General features: G+C 46.4%; 1 pseudogene; it reads right to left on the reverse strand.

The window, feature by feature from the left end:
* Positions 1 to 2,593: 2,593 nt before the first annotated feature.
* Positions 2,594 to 3,021, reverse strand: LOC101824614 (annotated as a pseudogene).
* Positions 3,022 to 12,459: the final 9,438 nt, after the last annotated feature.

The raw sequence follows: 12,459 nt of genomic DNA on the forward strand, positions 1-12,459 counted from the left end.
AGGGCAAAGGCCTGGCCATGCCTTGAATTCTTTGTGTGAAACTTTCAGCTCTGACAACACAAGTCACATTTTGTTCCCTGGTTCGTGACACGTGCTTTTTTCTTCTGAGGAGTGGTTTCACGTCTCCTCAAAGTGGCTGAGAAAGAGACGAGCTGAAGAGGCACACTGACTCCAGTCTCTGGAGCCCACACCTCAAACAGAGCCATCCTCCCCAGCAGAAAGGTAGAGACTGCCCCTGATGGTCTGCGTGCTACCGCTGTAGTTCCTGTCCTTCGCAGATGGAACCAGTATTTATACCTGGTGCGTGAGTGGGCTTTGGGAGCCCAGTCTCTATGAAGGGATACTCTCTCAGTATAGACGGGGGGGGGAGCTCCGTCCTACCACAAACGATGTGGTAGACTTTGATGGTTCCCCGTGGGAGGCCTCACCCTACCTGAGGAGTGGATAGGGGGTGAGATGGGAGGACAGGAGGGACAGGGAACTGGAACTGGTATGTAAAATAAGATTTTTAAATTTTTAAATGAAAATTAATTACAAACAAAAACTAAGTTAGTGACAGATAAGTGGTAACATAAGCCCTGAACCCAGAGCCACCCCCCCAACCGTGTCACCACAGAAAGAAAATAAATGCAAAGAGATCATCCACACGAGTGCTTCAGACCTCTCTGCTCTGTCAGGCCTGGTTAAATATTTGGGAATTGACACAATAGCTTTTACTAAAGCTGGGGTGGGCAATTACGTGGTGGGAAGTCATGTGATTGTCCGAATTGAACCAATTTGTCAAAGACCATTTTCCTCTCACCCCCCACCACACCCCACGATAAGATAGGGTCCCGAGAGCACAATAATCTTTTCCTGAGATACAATTTAGAGGCTCCCAAGAAAAGAAACAACAGGGAGGCTAATTTTGGCTTTTCTGAGACTAAAGAAAAACACACAGGCAGGCGCTATCCTGCCCCAGGAAAACAGGGTGGGCCCCGTTTTGTCTCTCCAGGGTATCTGTTCAGATCACCAGAGGTTTGGGGGAACAATACTGATGGGGTGAGGGGAAGATGGGAACAGTGTCTGGCCCTTGAAGAATGACCATGACCGAGCTTCACTGGGGCTCCACGCAGATGCCTGTATTTCAAGGTTAACATTTTCTTGAACTGCTTATTCCTTACCATTCCTCCCCCAACTAAAACAACTAATAAACTAAGAGTTGGGATTCCTTGAGGCCCAGCTGTGGCTGTGATGCTCTCTGGGGAATCCCATCCAGGCTTCACTAAGTTGGTACGTACTTACCTTTTATTTTCCTTGCCATATTTGACTTTCTTCTGATTCTTAGAGAGATCCATGGTTAAAAACAAATGAAAAAGCCCAGTGAGCTTTGTCAACGCTGATCAGATTCCAGTGTAGCTTGGAGTCTCCCATTCCTATTACAGTAGTCTGGGTGAGGCTCACACATCTGCCTGAGTTCAGGGTGACACCCAGGCTGCTGGTCTGCAGACCACAGTGGTGTGACAAAGCCAGGGGCAGGGGTGATATTCACTCCCCCTGAGCCTGTGTGGCAGCCACAGCCTCCTAACTGATCTCCAGTTCGTCAGTTCAACTCCAGTCCACTCCTGTTGCCCCCAGAGGGGTCTCATAGCACAATGCCAGTGTCATTTTCCTCCTTCCTTAAAAAGCTTCTGTGATATGACTGGAGAGAGGGTTCAGCCATTGAGAACACATACTGCTCTTCCAGAGGACCCCAGTTCAATTCCAAGCAATCACATCTACTCGCTCATAACCATGGGATCTGATTCCTTGGGTCTCTGCACTCACACGTATAATAACTGTACACACACACACACACACACACCACTTAAGAGTAAAATAAGTTGGGAAGTGGTGGCCCATTCCTTTAATGCCAGAACTTGGGAGGCAGAGGCAGGCAGACCTCTGTGAGTTTAAGACCAGCCTGGTCTACAGAGCCAGTTCTGGGACAACCAGGGCTACACAGAAACATCCTGTCTCAAAAAAATGAAATTAAAAAAAAGAAGAAAAAATAAATATTTTAAAAAGTCTGTGTTATAACTCCATTCCATTTTCCCCACTGTATAGGAATGGGAATAGTCATACTGAAAATAAGGTGCAACTGAGCCAAGGGCGTGTATACAATGTTTTCAGCCACAGGTTTTCCCGTGCTCAGGAAGCAGAGACAAGTGTGACTAATCCTGACATGTTCACTGTTCCCTGCTTAGACCATATTCTTCCAGGATGCTTCATTCTTTCTGTGGGGAGCAGATTTTCTTGTAGAGGTGACTTTTGTTGGCCATTTCCTGTCAGTTGTCCCTGAGTTTTCAGCAAAGCTGTGCGGTGAGTTGAGAATTAAGAACTCTCTGGCCCAGCATTGGTGGCACACATCTTTAGTTCCAGCACTCAGGAAGCAGAGGCAGGAGGATCTGTGTGAGTTCGAGGCCAGGCTGGTCTCTAGAGAGAGTTCCAGGACAGCCAAAACTGCATGAGATCCTGTCTGGAAAAGAAAAACAAAACAAACAGCAGCAACAACAAAACCCCAACTCTTTGTCTCATTTGACATTTAATTCTCTGATTGTTTTTCCATGTCTTTTTATTTATTCACACACAACTGCTTGTCTTCTGGTTTGTTGAGGCAGTAAGTCAGACAACACTTGTCACAGTAATGTCTGTCAAAATGGCTAACCATGAAAACTCCAGCACTGCATTCATCAGATGGACACTCCCAACGAAGGTGACTAATTTTGCCATTGCCATCCCCTTTCTCTTATGCTTATTCTTCTTGGGAGTGGGGTACGACGTCTTCTTCCTCTTCTTCGCACCACCACGTCTCAACACAAGGGGAAGGGTGGACTCCTTTTGGATGCTGTAGTCAAAGTACGGCCATCTTCCAGCTGCTGACCAGCAAAGATCAGCCTCTGCTGCTCAGGAGGAATCCCTTCCTTATCCTGGATCTTGGCCTTTACATTTTCTATAGTGTCCGATGGTTTTCCCCATAAGGGTCTTCACAAAAATTTGCATCTTGGTGGCGGTTCCACCACGGATGGCAGATTGGAAAGCTATTTTCCTGATTATTAATACTGCCCAAGGGCAGGTGATTCTCGTTGGACATAAGTGATGCACACCTACCTATAATCCAGTACTCAGGAGGCAGAGGCAGGTGAATCTCTGAATTTGAGGCCAGCCTGGTCTACAGAATGAGTTCCAGGACAGCTATGGCTATATAGTTAACCATTCAAGGTGTTTCTTTTGGATCTAGACAATATGTATATGTCCAACTATTGTGCCTATTAACACACCAAGGCTCACTCAGTACCTGTGGCTGCTCTTAACTCTTCTCACCCACCCCTCCCTAAACCTTCTCTAGCTCATGAGCTTCCCTGCCCCCAGCTTCTCGTTCTTATATAACCCTTCCCTTTCATCTGTGTGCTCTCTCTTCTTTTCCTGTCTTCTCTTCCTCTCTGACTGCCCCTTCTCATGGCCCGGTCCAGTCTGCTGGCCATGTTTAGTCTACTACTTTCTCTCCCTGCTGTGGACTCTTTCAGATTCCTCTGGCTGTCCTCTCCCTCAGACCTACAATAAAAACCTTTTCCAACCATGCCTTAATGCAGTCATGTCCTTAGTTTATACATCTGGTGCCAAACCCCCACTTTAGATACATATCACACACACACACACACACACACACACACACACACACACACACACACACCACACACATACACACCACACACCCATACCACACACACACACATACCACACACACCACACACACACACCACACACACACACATACCACACACACCACACAGACACCACACACACACACCACACACACACCACACACACACCACACACAACACACACAACACACACACAACACACACACACACAACACACACACAACACACAGACACCACACACACACCACACACACCACACACAACACACACACACACAACACACACACATACCACACACACACCACACACACCACACAGACACCACACACACACACACACACACACCACACAGACACCACACACATACACACACACACTTATAAGCATGTACATACCACACACATACACAAGAATACACATACCATACACACACATGCACACATGAGCATATACATACTACAAACTCGAGCATGTAAATACCACACACACACACATATTAGTGCACATACACAATTTTTGAAAGTATTTATTCTTAATATCCAATTCTGCTTCATACTGATTCATCCTAAAGTTCTTTTCTGTGGTGAAGGCAAGAGTCCTGGCTTCCCCAGTGCAGAGATCTCTGACAGTAACTCTTCAGTCTCTCTAGGCAGCTAACATAAGCTTTATAACCTACAGACAGGTAACTACAGGTAGGAAGGTTGAGCTTGTTCAGGGCCTGCGGGGCAAAAGGAGCACAGGCGGCGCCATAGAAACCAAGACCCTTGCTCTCCCGAATTAAAAGTCCCTTCGTTTCTGCAGTGACTTAAAGTCCCGAAGCAGCGTGTCTTAGCTGCAGAGTTCCATTTGGCACAGGTTCACTGCTGCCTAAGGTGGCTTCTGCCCTCTTGCCATCAGCGGAAGAGCAGACGGTTTAAGTAACATTTCCTGCCTAATGAGGCAGGTCTGGACCTGCGTGTCCACCCTAGTCTCCCTCGTGTGTTTACCAAACCCTTTTACACTCTGTTCCTTGGCTTGCCCAGCGTTCATGTCCTGCTTCAGCTATCATTGGTGTCCTGGCTGCACCATTCCATCCGGAATGCAGGAATAGCAGGAAAGCTCCCGGCGGGGAGGGGAGGAGGTGATGAGAAGGAAAAATGTTTGGCTTCCAGTTGTCCTGTGGGTGAGCCAAATAGCGGCAGAGGTGTTCCAGCGGGGAGCCAGCGCGTCACAGTGGAGAGCCCCGCTGCGGACAGGACAGCCTGCATCACCACACAGCCTTTCTGTTTACAAAGAGGATGAAGACCATTTCCAGGCTGGAGGCATAGCTCAGGGCAAAGGCCCACAGCAGAGGGGAAGAGCTGATTCCCAAAAGTTATCTTCTGACTGCCACACGTGCTCTATGGAGTCACATTGGACAGACGGACACACACACGCACACGCACATGCACACGCATACACAATCACACATAAAAAACTCACGATTCTGAAGTAAGTTTATAATTTATAGTTGAGCAACATTTGTGTCTATCGTTGGCCCATGGGTCACAGATTGAACATGTTTCCTTTAAGGAAAAAAGTATGCAGGTATAACTAAGGATATCTTCCATATTTATCTATCTATCTATTTGAGAGTCATTACATAGTCCTGATGTGATGCTTTGAATGAAAATGGTCTCCATAGGAATTATATGTTCAAACATTTGGGCCCCAGTTGGTGTAATTGTTTGGGACCATTAGGTGTGGCCTTGGAGAAGGTGTGTCATTGGGGTGGGCTTGTTATTTTAAAAGCCACTCCATTCCCAGTCTCTCTCTCTCTCTCTCTCTCTCTCTGCTTCATACTTGTGGATCACGTGTGAGCTCTCAGTCACTGCTCCAGTGCCATGCCTGCCTGTCTGCCACCATGCTCCTCGCCACAGAGATTATGAACTTTAACCCCCTGGAAGCTTGAACCACACACAAATTAAATGCTTTCTTTTATAAGTTGCCTTGACCATGGTGTTTTGTGCTGACAATAGAAAAGTAACTAACAGCCGGGCATTGGTGGCGCACACCTTTAATTCCAGCACTCGGGAGGCAGAGGCAGGTGGATCTCTGTGAGTTCGAGGCCAGCCTGGTCTACAAAGCGAGTTCCAGGACAGCCTCCAAAACAATACAGAAAAACCCTGTCTCGAAAAACAAAACAAAACAAAATAAAACAAAAAAGAAAAGTAACTAGCATACCTGGCTGTTCTGGAACACCAGATAGACCACTGGCCACAGACTTGCAGCAACCCCTCCCCCCACTGCCTTCCAAATACTGGCATTACAGGCATGAGCCACCATTCCAAGCATGATTACAGTTTATCTTGCATTGTGCAAGGAGGCCTTAAATGCAGTCACACACATCCCTATAAGAGAGGCAAAAGGTGATTTGATACACGGAGAAAAGGCAGCATGTTGTAAATAGAGAGACATGAAGGTGCTGGATATGGTAGGGCTGGAGAGATGGCTCTGAGGTTGAAAGCACTGGCTGTCCTTCCAGAGGTCCTGAGTTCAATTCCCAGCAACCACATGTGGCTCACAACCACAAGCATGATGTACACAGAACAAATAAATAAATCCTATCCTCCTGAGCCTAGACTCTGCATACATCTTGTCGCCACTTTGACCTAGGCCCAGTGAGACTGACTGGACTTGTGGTTTGAGACCTACGTAAGGTATAATAAGGATGAATTGTTTCTGCCACCGGCTTTACTGGAATTTGTTGCAGCAGTGTGAAGAAGCTGACTCAACCTCTACCAGGTGTCGACATTTTAGTCTGGCTTCTCACCCTCAGGTGTGATGACAAGTAGCTTCCTGGGGGACAGGACTCTTTACCTGGGCACACTGTGTTCATTTCCACGAGCCAGGCCTGGTGGCTTACACCTTGAACCCCAGTACCCAAGAGGCAGAGGCTGGCGGATCTCTGTGAGTTCTAAGACATCTGGACTTATATAGTGAGTTCCAGGCTGACCAGGGCTGTACAGAGAGTGCTTGTCCCTGCCTGGCTCCTGTCTCCTGGTGTCTTTCTATGTCCTAGCCTCCTTGTGTTGTGGTTCATCACTAAGTCTCTGCCTTAACCTCCTGCCTCTCACTCAGCTTCCCATGGCTTTTTTTTTTTTACCTCTGTTGCTTATTTATTTGTATCTGGCTTTAAAAGTTGTTATTACAGGTGACTCAGTGGTTAAGAGTACTTGGGACACTTGGGGAGGACGTGGGTTCAGTTCCCAGCTCCAAATCAGGCGGCTCACAATGGTATGCAGGGACCCATTGCCTTCTTCTGGTCTCATGGGCAGCACTTACCCTCATGGACACACACACACACACACACACACACACACACAAAGTAATTTTCTGCTGTTTTTTGAGACCAGGTTTCGCTGTGTCTTGCACCAGTCTTTCTACCCGTGCCTCCTGGCGTCACAGAGGGAGCCACCCTGCCCAGTCCCACCCCTTCTTTTCTTCTACTTCCTCCTCCTCTTCCTTCTTCTTCATTTCTGAGTCAGGATCTCATTCCTGGAGTTCACAGCAGTGATCCCACCTCAGGCTTCCAAATGCTGAGATTCAGCACATGGGCCATCACACCCAGCCCAAGGCTAGACGTTCACATAGGAGTGTGGACAGCACACGCAGGTCATAGCACTGCAGGAGCCTGTCCACGGCGTTATAGCTTTCCAGTCCATCGGATGTGTTCTCGCCTTCCTCGCGCCTCCTCCTCACTTCTTCATCTCTGTTAAGCACACTGTCTTCCCCTCCCTCCCCTCCTCTTCCCTCTGTTTTTGTTACTTAAGTACAAGAAAGCTATCTTCTCAGTCTTTCTTTCTTTCTTTCTTTCTTTCTTTCTTTCTTTCTTTCTTTCTTTCTTTCTTTCTTTCTTTCTTTCTTTCCGAGACAGAGTTTCTCTGTGGCTTTGGAGACTACTGGAACTCGCTCTTGTAGATCAGGCTGGTCTCCAGCTCACAGAGATCCACCTGCCTCTGCCTCCCGAGTGCTGGGATTAAAGGGCGTGAGCCACCACCGCCCGGCTTCTCACAGTTTAAGAAAGCAACCATATCCAAGATGAAGGAGCCAGCAAGGTTGGTCTCTCCTGGGGGTTCTGTCTGTGTTTTGCAGGTGGACCCATGTTTTCCGTAGCCTTCTGTCTCCATTCTGGACACAGAATATGACGATTTCTAAAGAAACTTGGTACATAACAGCACACTTTCTACCAGAATTTAGAAGAAATAAAAAAATCATGAGGGGGAACTGAGATTGGAATGTAAAAAATAAATTAATAAAAATCATATACATAAACATGAATGATCATGCATTTCCAAGGTACCTGAGGGGTGAAATGACATTTTTCTGTGCATTGACTTGGCTGAGCTACATTCACTGCTATTTAGTTAAACCCGAGTCTAAGTGGCTCTGAAGACACTTTGTGTGTTGGAATAAAGGCCCTCTTTGGCAGACTTTCAGCAAGAGGGCTTATCTGATCATCCAGTCAGTTAAGGGTCTTACAAGCAGAAGTGAGATTTCCCTAAAGAAGGAAGTCCCTACCTGACTCAGTAAATTCCCTAACAGTTATACAGAAATTAAATCTCATTCACACACATACACACACACACACACACACACACACACACACACACACACACGCGCGCGCGCGTGCGCCTGCTCAAAGCAATACAGCTAAAATGTCCAAGGGCCAGCCTCGAACATGCAACTTGCAGACATGCTCCATGTTCTTGGCTTAACAAACCTGCCCGGTAATATCTGAAAAGTTCCCCAGGGAGGGGGGATGGATAATGGAAACAATTAAACTTTGACAAATGGCTCCTTCTTCAGATATGATTTAAACACAAAGCGCCATAAGGAACTCAAGTACTGAACCCCCTGATAAGATCAAGGGAAGGAGTCATTTCGCATAAATCCTGGGGATGATGTCATCTAAACACATGAGTGCTTAGTACAAGTTCCAGCTCATCATGGAGGAAATGATTCTTATAAATAGTTTTGATACGGAGATAGCGTTTGGCGTCTTAAGAATCAACTCTGGAAATAGGAAGAGCCACCATGGAAGTCATCTGACCCAGGGCACACTGACCCTGCTAATCTCAGGCAGGGGAAGTCCCTCTCTTAGCTGTGTTTCCCTGGGATCCAGTGCTGTCACCACTCCAGCATTTTGCATGTTCAAATATAACAAATGGAATGGGAATTTATTGCTCCAAGATGAAGGTGGGGTTTTTTTTTAAGGGATTAGTAATGCACATGGTCATTGTAAAAACGTTGGGTACTACAGTGGGACATGGGAGAGCTTACCAGAGATCCTCCACCCAGGGGTAACTGCTGCTAGCATTTGGATGAATCTCAGTAATTTTTCCACACATACATGTTTATAGTCACACACCCGTGGTTTAACAAAACTGGGGCAAGATTATAAATGGGGTCTCCTGATCTTCTTTTAACTAAACTCTTTGGAGACCTTTATAGTTTCCAGTTCAATGGTTGCATGTTGTCTCTCTGTCTGACTAAATCTTAGTATCAGTTGAGCTGTGTCAAATGGACCAGGTGGGTCCTGGTTTTTCCTTCATTACAAAGAACGTCTCCTTGATGATCCTTGGGAGGACGAATTGTCCTTGGAAACTAACTGCAGCTTGCCTCCTCCAGTGTGGTTCAGGAGGCAACTATGGAGCTGGGACACCCTGGAGAATCAACGGGTGATGGGAAGGTCCATCTTCTCCTACAGGAACGGGGAGCGAATGGAGTACTGAGTAGGGTAAGGCTGCAAGCTTGTGTCCTTGTGTGGCAACTCTCCTGACCTTGTGCAATTTCCAAGTCTTCTTGCAATCTTGCCTTTACAGTTCTACCCCCTGCAAGAGCAAGACAGGATGGGACCAGCCCCCAAGTCCAGGATTGAGTCATCCAGGCAGCCTGAGATTCTGCAACCGGGTCCCCACTTGTACCACCAGCAAAAGGCATGGCTGTCTAATCATTGGTTACTGCCTGAAGCCGACACTCACTCACTTCTGTGCTGGACAGATTACCAAAGCAGCTGGGATCCCATCACTGACCCTTTCCTTTACAATTCTAGTAAGAGATTCTGTTCCATCAGTGCTGCCTGAGTTGGAGACGGAGAGGCTCTGGAATTCACCCAAATTCTGGGAACAGCCTATGAGGTAAAATTACCATGGTCACTGCCTCAATGGCTGTGGTGAATGCCTTTAAACATATGACCTTACATGCTTTTTCATCTAACTCCTTTAAGTGACATCTTGAAGAAACACTGAGATACCTGGAAAGGGCCCCTCATCAGCTCCAAGAATACAACAACTTGCTGTAAATGTACCCAGGTCCAAAATCCAAACTTAAAGGTTCAGAAATTCAATCCTGTTAGCTCCTCAAGGTTAATGGGACTCTGAAAGCTGACTCATTCGGAGGAGGCTGAAATAGAAGGCCACAGGAAGCCACATGACCATCAGGAGGTAATGGGTGGCCCTAGACTTAAGCAAGGGGAGTTAATTTGGTGATCTGAAAGACGATGAGCTGGTCTCACTTATCAGGGGGAGCTATACCTCTCAGGTGACAGTGGCTACAAAGGAAAGCCAAGTGAGCTGTAAGTATAGAACCTGTCCCACGGCTGAGGTGAACATCTAACCCACAGCATCTGCAGCCCTGGTTCTGAGCACACAACCAATGCACTTTGAACTGCATGTGCCACCGATGCCACCGATGCCACCAATGCCACCAATGCCATGATACATCAACAGATACTGCCTGAGCTCTCAGCTCAGATCTGAGACTCCCGTGGGTTTTGAATTGCAGTATCTTAACTGCGAGTGCACAGTTTTCTGTCCCCTTTGAAATAGAGTGGTTTAATTACGAAGAAGATCTGTGCTGGTTAGTGGGTCAGCCTGACACAAGCTAGAATTATTTGGGAAGAAAAAACTTTAAGGAATCGCTTCCATTAGACTGACTCACAGGCAAGTCTGAGGGAGGGGTGTGGGGCTCACCCCTACAGAGGGGTGTTGTTTTCTTGATTCATAATTGATGGGGGAGGGCCTAGCTCACTGTGGGAAGCGCCACACCTGGTCAGTTAGTCCTGGGCTATATAAGAGAGCAGGCTGAGCAAGACATGAGGAGCCAGTGAGGAAGCAGAGAGGCTGTATGGCCTCTGTCTCAGTTCTGTCCACCTGTTCTTGCCTTGAGTGTCTGCGCAGACTTCCCTTCATGATGGACTCTGTAAGCTATACGTTGAAATAAACTCTTCTGTATTTGATTTGGCCATAGTGTTTATTATAGCAGTAGAAATCAAATTAGGATAACAAACTCAGCACATGAGTATAAGGCCAGTGTATCTTAGGGCTTTTGTTGTGATAAGATGTTTGATTTTAAAACTTGCTATTTGAGTGCCGGGTGTAGAAGCAGAGGCAGGTGAACCTCTGTGAGCCGGAGGCTGGGTTGGTTTATACAGCAAGTTCCAGTACAGCCTGTACTACGTAGAGAAACGGTCTTCAAAAAACAAGCCACAAATATTGCTATTTGAGTCACTGACTTAAGGTCCTAAACAAAGATGATTAAATGAATTTTGGCTATGGAACAGGGCAGAGACTCTAAAACTTTCTACAATGACCTAAACATGCTTTTGCTAATGTGTACTACATATTTATGCAAAATGGATGTCCCAATATTGACAACTACAAAAATAAAACACCATCCACAGAAAAGATTCTGTGTGTCTTGAATTCAGTTGAGATTTAATTCTGTAAAATTCTTGTTTAAAGCTTGTTCAACTCATGAATATGCAAATCTCTGTGGCCCTCAGTAAATGGTAAAATTATAGGTATATCAAAATAGTTTTTAGATAAATTATTTGCGATTTATTATCAGTAAACGCTTTATTTGTATACCTACTTTGTAAATCTATAGGCCAGGGGTCGCATAAAAATTTCTTGGGTGAAAAGGGACCATAAGTAGAAAATGTGACTTAGCTCTTATTCAGAACCTCTCTCTCTGGGGTCTCTAGACCTCAGGTGTACAGCTTTTCTTGCAAACGGGCGAGGTACGTATGGGTCGGATCATGCCGTAGAGCCTGGCTTCCTCTTTCTTTCTGCTTGTTCGGTTGGTTGGCTTTTGCTGTTCTCTCAGCTTTATGACCTAATCTGATACCCAGTGGTCAGCACTCATCTGCATTGAGTGACCTGAGCCATCAGTCACACCCAGAAACGAGATTTATAAACATGGAAACGGGGGTATAGTGACTGAAGTCTAGAGCATATTGGTGACTCCTCCTCTTCTCTGTGCTTCCTGGACAACCGCTCTTCACAGACATATGAGAAATCCCTTCCTTTGGTGTAGACAGCCTTGCCAAGCCTGGTATCAGGGCGTGTCTGAGGCCCTATCTCTCTCATGGCAAACTGCCCAATGCCTTTGATCTCTTGGGCATGTGTCTTGAAGCCTACTGGATGGCCACACTTACGAATGTGTCACCACCCCACTGGAGCGTGGCTCTCTTTACTACTCTTCTTTGTAGGAGCCATTGTATCAGACACAGGTTGAAAAACAAACCCTATTTTAAAGATAGTTTACCAGCCGGGCGTTGGTGGCACGCGCCTTTAATCCCAGCACTCGGGAGGCAGAGGCAGGCAGATCTCTGTGAGTTCGAGGCCAGCCTGGTCTACAAGAGCTAGTTCCAGGACAGCCTCCAAAGCCACAGAGAAACCCTGTCTCGAAAAACCAAAAAAAAAAAAAAAAAAAAAAAAAGTTTACCTATATCTTCCTTTTTCTATTCACTTAA

This window comes from Mesocricetus auratus, unplaced genomic scaffold, assembly GCF_017639785.1.
Source record: "Mesocricetus auratus isolate SY011 unplaced genomic scaffold, BCM_Maur_2.0 Super-Scaffold_100008, whole genome shotgun sequence".
NCBI classification, from domain to species: Eukaryota; Metazoa; Chordata; class Mammalia; order Rodentia; family Cricetidae; genus Mesocricetus; species Mesocricetus auratus.